This window comes from Gossypium hirsutum, chromosome A03 (assembly GCF_007990345.1).
Source record: "Gossypium hirsutum isolate 1008001.06 chromosome A03, Gossypium_hirsutum_v2.1, whole genome shotgun sequence".
NCBI classification, from domain to species: Eukaryota; Viridiplantae; Streptophyta; class Magnoliopsida; order Malvales; family Malvaceae; genus Gossypium; species Gossypium hirsutum.
This window is the reverse complement of record NC_053426.1, coordinates 89,806,067-89,814,746: the sequence shown is the minus strand read 5'-3', so window position 1 is coordinate 89,814,746 and position 8,680 is coordinate 89,806,067. Positions and strand designations below refer to the sequence as shown.

The following is an 8,680-nucleotide window of genomic DNA, read 5'->3' as shown; positions in this document are numbered from 1 at the left end:
TCCCTTTGCCAAAACTTATTATAGCAAAAGCCTTGAAACAATTGTATTTTGAAAATGCAATCATGTTTAAGAAAAACCTTTGTTTGCGTACAAATTGTCATTTTTAGAGAAAAACGTTTTGCTTAAGTATGCATTAACAACGTATAAATCCAAAACCAACAGTTATAAAACCATAAAGTCCAGAGAGCCCCAGAATTACAAACTGTCAAAATTAATCCAAAATCATAAATAAACCATAAATAATTAAGTTTTAATAGTTTATGGTCGAGTGGTCATTGGAAGCAAATAAGGAAGATGGAGACATCAAAACTTGTAATGATTTGAAATAAAATGGTGGGGAAAAAAGTTACCCTTCTTTTTAACATTATGTACACGCAGAAAATGCTTAACCCAATTAATATGGCACTCTAAATCTTTGTCTTGAATTGTTCTTCAAGTTGCCTGTTGTTCTCCCGTCTACTTTTTTTGCATTAATTACTCTTGTTTGTTTTTATTTTTATTTTTCTCTCTTTTTCACATCTAATATAAATTATTAAAAAATGAAAATATTTAATATATTATCGGTACATAAGTCTTATGTATCAAGAGGCGTAGTTAAAGGGATAGGTAAAGCCTTGGCCCACCCTTAACTATATAATTGCATTAATATTTCTTCTCTAAAATTACTAGATTCAATTTATTATTTTTTTTTTACTTTTGGTTAAATGAAAAAAATCATAATTTTAGTCCTTTTGAAAAAGTAATAATTTAATTTAAATATTTTTAATATAAAATTTTTAGCTTTGACTCTTCAAATTTTATAATCTTATCTTGGCCTCCCTTAAATAAAATTTCTACATTCGCCCCTGAATGCACTATCAGTGAATAATAACATGACATCTCATCGTTAAATAAAACAAAAAATAGTGGAACACTTATAAAGAACTGTTGAGCGCAATTGTAATAGGCCCAATTCACCCGAGCCCATACAAAACCAAAAACCAAAAAATAAAAACAAAGACAATGAACAGCCCAGAATAAGTCAATATCCATTTACAAGTTATTTAACCCAAAAAATATATATACAGTCCAGCCCAGATACATTTTTTAAAACCCAATTGCATAAATCTAAACCCAATTAATTAAAAACCCAAAGTCCCAGCCCATTCATACATGACCCAAAGACTAGTCCAGGTGATTGTTTCAGAAGCTCTAAGGGTTCTCCCTCTCGCGCAGCAGCCAGTAATTCGGATGAGCACCACTCGGGCTCCACCAGCCCCTCGCGCGCGTCTCCTCTCGTGCTTGTGTACGGCCTTTCCTGCAAATGAAACATACGAGAAGGAGAATAATAAAATCTACAGCAAATAACAGCAATAAAATGTAATTTTATTTTTTGATTTTACTCTGTAACTCCGGCTATAAAAGCCGACGAATGTACCTGCAAAAAACTTATGCACACTACGCATACTGAAATACACAAGGTGATTTCCGATTCAAGATCTCTAAATGCTTTATTTTCTTTGATTTCATTTTTCTGGATTTGTGGTTCTTGTATTCGAAAGAAAAACAAGAAAAAGAAAAAAGGGGAAGGGGCTACCTCGTAAATACGCCGTAGGTCTTCTTCTACTTTGTTGAAATCGAAGTCAGGAGGAGATCTTGAGGCTAAAAATTTCGTCCTGTAAGCTTCAATGTGCAGATTGTTGTTTGGGGGATGGGAATCGGTCGTTTGAAGTGGGGATTTAGGAGTTGGCTAAAGTATAGAAGAAGGGGCTAGGGTTATTGGCTGTATGTTTAAGTTTTAGCCCTTATAATTTCAATTCCGTTAGTTAATTTTATTTCCTTTTCATTTTGAATTTATTTTTATTAAATTTTCCATTTATATAATTCATTGTTTAAAGGATATTCATTTAATATTTTTTTGTATTGAAATTACTTTAATAATTTTGCTTTGTTTAAAAAAAATCATTGTTTTGAAGTTTATAATATATTATTTTAATATTATGTATAAAATTTTATTTAAACATTTATATATGTATATACTTATGCACACCTAATCTTTTAATTAAGCTCTCTATTTGAAATTATTATTATTTTAAAATTCATTTAATATTTTTATCAATTTTATTAATTTTGCTTTGTTTTTTTATTCATATAATTATTTTGAAGTTGGTTTTATCATATTATATAATGTCTCATTTAAATATTTTTGTGTATATTTGTACATATAATATTTTAGTGGTTAAATTATTGTTCTAAAATTCATATTTTTTGTTTATAAAATTATTGTTTTTGAAACTCTTTATACCATATTCTTTTAATATATTATCTCATTTAAATGTTTTTTATATATATTTGTACATGTATAGCAAAATTAATTTAATCTTGTATGCATTTCCATGTTTTTTTATAAATAATTATTTCTAAATATATATATGTTTTGAAAATCTATTATGTGTATTATATCTTATCATGTATTTTACTATTCTTTCATATTTTATATATTATTTAAGTTATTGTGTATATTGTCATTTTTAAAATGAATTTACGTTTTAAAATATTTTACATATTATTTAATTCAAATGTTTTATTCTTTAATATTTATTTCAATGATTATTTATATCCCTAGTTTTTTACATAAATTATTTCAAATTTAACAATTCATTTTTAATATATTATGTGTTCATCATTTTAAATTTGTCCTATATATATATATTTTAAATTTTCATTTTGTTTTGTATATTTTGCATTTGGTTGTGTTGTATTAGGTTATGTATATTATTGTTGTATATTATTTTTGTTTTGTATTACTATTATATTGATTATTCTTCGTCCATACTTGGGAAATTGGCTATAGTTTTCTTAGATTGGTTGGATTTAATTGTTTGTTTTGTTAGTTGATTAAATAAGTTATATTATCTTCAATCATCAAGTATCACATTTTTATGCATGTACATTATCCCATGATAATTATTTTTTCTTTTGGCTTACAAAAAGTTGTTAAAAACAAGGTAATATTCAATATTTAGAAATTTGGGAAAACGTGCCCTATACGATTTTTCATTGAACTAAATATCTAGATATCCTTTTATAATTTTTAACCTAAAAGTTTTTGAAAGTAAAAAATCAATCATATTTTTGAAGGTATAAAAAATCGTGTCTAATCGTGTCTAATCGTGCTGGATATGATGCTGCATACCTTTGAAACGAGAGAATTTTGACGACCAGCTTGAACCACCCCAATGTTTTAAAAAGGAACCATATTTCAAATTTTTTTCTAAAATCCTAGACATAAGGACAACACTTAATCAATCTGGTACCAATTTTTTGGGCGTAGTGAGTGTGCTAACTCTTCTTCGTACATAATCGGCTCCTGAACCCATTTTTGAATTTACGTGGACCAAAATTGTTTTAAATAGGAATAAAATGATTTATTAGGTGATCCAATCACACCTAAGCAAAAAGATAGGTGGCGACTGCACATTTTGCTTTAAAAATCGATCCCCGTTTTTTTCTTTAAAAAAAAAGGTTTCGACAGCAATGATAAAGCATATTAGGCTTCTAAGGAGAAGATCTAGGTTCAAACTTTAGAGATAATATTGTTGGAAAGGATAGTCACGAATGTAAAAAAAATTAATCTTTATACACTATAAAACAAACACAGTGAATTCTTTGGTTTCACAATGGTTTCAACTTAATTGTAAAATTACTAAACCTTATTATTTTTACAAAGCAAAAAAACTATATTGTTTTGAGACTGTTTTTGTTTTTATATTTTTTATTTACAATCCAAAAAAATTATATACACATTATAAGATTTGAACCCAAATCATTATCATCTTCCTTATCTCAACTTCAACGTTTCAAACAAAATCACATTTTATTTTTATATTATTTTTATAGATTTATTGAATTTTTTTTACAGATGTATCAAAATATGATATTAATTAAAAAATTTAAAGTATATTAAAAATTAATTAGGAAAGAAACACAATAATTTCTTAATCCAATTTCAAAGTTTAAAAACTTCAAATACATCAAATCAAAATTTAACAATCAAGATGATTGATGCATATATATATATATATATATTAAAAATTATTTTAATATGGTTGTAGTATAAGAAATGAAAGAGAGTGTCATTATCAAAATTGAATATGTGTTTGAGTATAGACAAAATGCATGAAATTAAGAAAAGAAAATGATGGGAGAGGAATATAGCTTTCACCTTTGGGATTGAAAGCAAATGTGAACGAATGATATGAGAAGATATATGCTATCGATTTAGTTAATTCTATAATAAATTAAGGGAAAAAGAAAGAAAAGGTCTAACAAGTAACAATAATACTGAAATTGTTCAACTTCATCCCATTTTATCTGTCCATTTCAATTTTTAATTTAATTATTAATTAAATAAACTTGAACTTTAGTTTTTTTTTCTAAATTGAAGTATTTATTGTTAGTAATAGTGATTAATCTCTTCATTAAAAATTTTTTTTTGAAGAGATAAAAGATAGATTATGAAATGCGCTCCATTTCTATAAGCAAAAATCAAATCTCTAACCATATAATTAAATGATGAGGTGATCTGAATTTTAACTTCTAATATTTAGATATTATATATATAAATTTCAAACTCCATATATAATCATATAAAAAAAACCCGAATCTCATGCGGGCCTAGCATACATGAAGATCCATTAGCTGGCCTAAAAGCCTAAATCCCATAGCTTATGGCATACATGGTCACATTGGACCACAGGCTTAATTCCAAATCCAATGAAGACGAATCAACCGCCATCTGGAATTGGGAGGTGACCACTTCCTAATTAATGTCCTGTTGCTTGAATTAGCTTTTCTAATTGTACCATTCCGTCTCTCTCTTTATGTATGCATGCATTTTTCCATGGTTTGAGAATTATCATTCTTAAAATTAGTGCCATACCTTCAATCATTTCACTTCTCAATCAAAACAAAAGCTCAAGGACATACAGCATTGAACTGGAACAAAATATTCGTATTTAAAATTTTAGGTTGTCTCGATTTCGAACTAACTAGTTATCACTTAATCAAATATATTAAATCATATCTAAGATTCATTATCACATGATATGGAACTTTAATTGTCATCGTTTCTTAATAAAAAATAAAATTCGAAAGAATAAGCGAAGACAAACGTATAGAGGTAATGATATTATGAAAATTATAAAAAATTAAATATATAACTAAATGTGATATTTACTATATTTTTAATTCACTTGTGAAATTTTAAAAAAATTATAAATAATATATCAAATAATTATCTATAAAATTATTATTTGTTTTAATTTATAAATCTTAATTTACCATGATGGAACATTAATTGTTGAAAAAGATTGAAAATTTATTATAATGATTGATTTTATTAAAAAAATATACAAAATCTTTGATAAATAGGTGACAAATTTCGAAAGATCTTCAAGAATTACAACAACTCTTCTATTCCAAGTGAATCATTCGGCCAGCAATGGAAGTTTTCGAAAGTCTCATTATGTTTTTAAAATCAAGGATAATCTGAATGATGGCAATTCAAAATTCAAAACCTTCCTTGTCGTATTTTTAAATCAAGGGTAATTTGATAATTGATTAACGACATTTAAAAGTTAAAAATTTAAACTAATTGGATTTGGTTATCTAAACAAAAAAATAGTACATACTTTGCCTATGTAAGATGTTGGGTAAATCCCGAATTGTGTAATGAATATAAATGAAAAATCGAGAAAATTAAATATAAACATTTACATGAAAAAACCCTTTCGAAGAGGATAAACACCGCGAGCTAAGAAAATTTTATTAAAACGACAAAAACTGTAAAGGAGAGTACAAGATAGAGAAACAAATAAACACTGAACCACTATTATTGTGAGTCAAGTATATGTTATTACATGTGAGTCAATGATATTTACATGCAAACCATTATCATTGCGTGTCAATTATATGTGTTACATGCGAGTCATATATATCATGTGAACCCTAGGAACTATGCGAGACACATGTATTATGCGAATCTTAGGAACTGCGAGTTGTATATATCATGTGAACCCTTAGTGAAAATGTGCAAACCTTACATGTAGTACTATGCGAACCCTTATATGTGTTAGCATGCGAGCCTTAGTAAATATGTTGGAACCCTATATGTTGTACTGTGCGAACCCTATATGTGTAACGCCCCGATTTTTGGGCCTGAAAGTATTGGACCTTGACTCTGGGTTCGGGTGGAAAACGGCCCGAATAATTTGGATGTTATTATTATTTCGTATGTTTAGTTTAGTAATTAAATAAATTACGAAGGGTTTATGGTGTGGGAAAAAAGGCCCAAGAGTAAATTTAATTCGAGGCAATTCCTGAATTTTTAATTTTGGAGAGAAAGGGTTCTGGCGATATGGGCTTTTAAAGTTGAGGTGGTAAAATAGGACACAAAAAGATCTGTGGTAAAGTGGCATGTGGCACCACCTAGGTGTTTGGGGAGTGACGTGTGGATGTTTAGGGGGAGCCAGAGTTCAAGTCACAAGGTAAGCGTATTGTTACTTTTATTTTTTTTGGTGCATGTGCCGAGCATGTGATAGAGCTTAAGTGGAAATTCGGTTAGGGCTTTAGGAAGGTTGGGCCGTGGGTCTGAATGGCCATTAGGGCAAGCTTTATTTTCTTTTTGTTTTGTCGAATTAGGGTTAGCCACTTAGAGCCTTCCCTTTCATTCTATTCTCTTCTCAGTATCTCAAAAAGCCGAAAAACGCAAAGTTAGATCTCCTGAGTAACGAATTCTTCCTTCTCTTCTCCTCTCTTCTTCTATTTTCTTTTTCTCCTTCTTTTCTCCTCTAGCCGAAACATTCCTACCATTCTACTCATCTCCTCTTTCATTCTCATTCTTTTCTAAACCTCTATAGCCGATTGCCATAAAAGTCGAAATCTCGAAAGTTGTTTCTTGTGCCGATTTCTTCTAGCCAAAATCCTCCTATTTTCTTCATCTCTTTTGGCCGATTTACACATCCTCTAAACCTCAACCCTTGTCAGCAATACCACTGCAAAACCACCATACCAAATCATCTTCCTCTTCACAGTTCCAAAAGCCAAAACACCATAGTTTTTAGGGACATATAGCCGAATCTTTAGATCTCTAAGATTCGATTTCTGCAAGTGTTTAAGGGTTGGATCTGCATCATATCTGAGTAGAAACTGAAGTGGAATCGTTTTGGTTGAAAGAACCTATGGTAAGTATTCAGATCTATTCTTTATTTCGGGTTTTAAAAAAAGCCAAAATCCCTAAAGGCATAGGGAGGCTGTTGATTGTAGCTTAAGGCTTTAAGGGTTGTAACAATTGATTTGTTTTGGTGTTAGTGTGATCCAGAGGCTGCTAATCGAAAGCTTGGACAAGTGGAACGACTATATCTAGATCTAGTCTCTAGTTTTGGCAAAGGTAGGATCTCAAGGGCCATAGGTATTGATGGCCGATTATGGTAAGTAAGTTTATAATGGTTGCCATTTTATTTTGGATCTGAAATGTCTAGTGACGGTTGTAGGATATCGTGGGACATTTCGGTAGCAGTTGTCACAAATCAGGTATGTAAATGACATCCACTAGTAGATTAGATCGGCAAAAGCCAAAATGCCGAAAAGCGGGCATTTCGAGAACTTGCGAGCGTGCGAGCGCTCGTGGGATTGTTTGAATTGATAATTTTGGTAACTTCAACGGTAAGATTGCAGAGTGCGCAATTTCGTGCACTTCGGTATATTTGGGCTTAATGGGTCGAAATCGGGTTAGTGGACTGACGAGCCCAGTTCGGTAAAAACGCTCGGTAAGTGTTTTTGTTAACACGTTAATAACTGCAATGAGCATGAAACCCTAAAAAGACTAATAAAATTACTGAAATACCTCTGTAAGGTAGAATTACCGTAATATCCTTAAAGGGGTAAGTTTACGATTACGCCCCTCGAAGGTAAATAACTATTCTTACGCTATAATCTGACTGTCTTTCTGAAGCATGCCTTGTTAATTATATATATTCTACATACATGTCATACTGCATGGGGTTGGGTTTTGTTATGGAGGAAGAACCCGTTCTGGTGGCTGTGCCACATATTCTGATATCCGCAGATTTACTGCGGATTATAATTAGTGCCGCAATCGGTGCTAACACTGTAAGTGTAGGGATGCCGTGGGTGATTTATTCCCCAAAGGAAGTGTAGGGATGGATGGAGGCAAGTGCAGGGTTGGATGGGGTTATCATGCATTAATCATATGAGACTGTTTTGTTATGGGCCAACTGTGTTAATATGGGCAAGGCCCAATATATCTCGACTTGTTATAGGGCTACGGCCCAGATTGATACTAATATGGGCTAGGCCTAGTATACTCTGATACTGTAAGGGGATATGGCCCAAATTAATATTAATATGGGCTAAGGCCCAATTAACTCTGCTTTCTGAATAGGGCTTAGGCCCAGTAAGGCTTGAACTGATTTGGGCTCTAGTTGGGATACTTTACACACTGAGTTTTCCAAACTCACCCCCTTTTTCCCATCTTTGCAAGTGAGCCTTAGATCGGTGGACTTAGAGCTGGAGGGATTCAGGGTGGCCACGTGGACAGCGCAAATGGTTTTTAATTAATTTAGTGTTCCTTTAAATTATTTTTCAGTTATATTTGGGGTTGTAACAAGGCCGCTTTAAT

At 30.9% G+C, this 8,680-nt stretch overlaps 1 long non-coding RNA gene across 1 annotated transcript; it reads right to left on the bottom strand.

Annotated features, from left to right (window-relative positions):
* Positions 1 to 1,017: 1,017 nt before the first annotated feature.
* On the bottom strand, positions 1,018 to 1,829 carry LOC107886356 (uncharacterized). The gene is made up of 2 exons (XR_001680736.2): positions 1,577 to 1,829; positions 1,018 to 1,297 (listed from the first exon to the last, which is right to left on the bottom strand). It is a non-coding gene; the product is annotated as an uncharacterized lncRNA (long non-coding RNA).
* Positions 1,830 to 8,680: the final 6,851 nt, after the last annotated feature.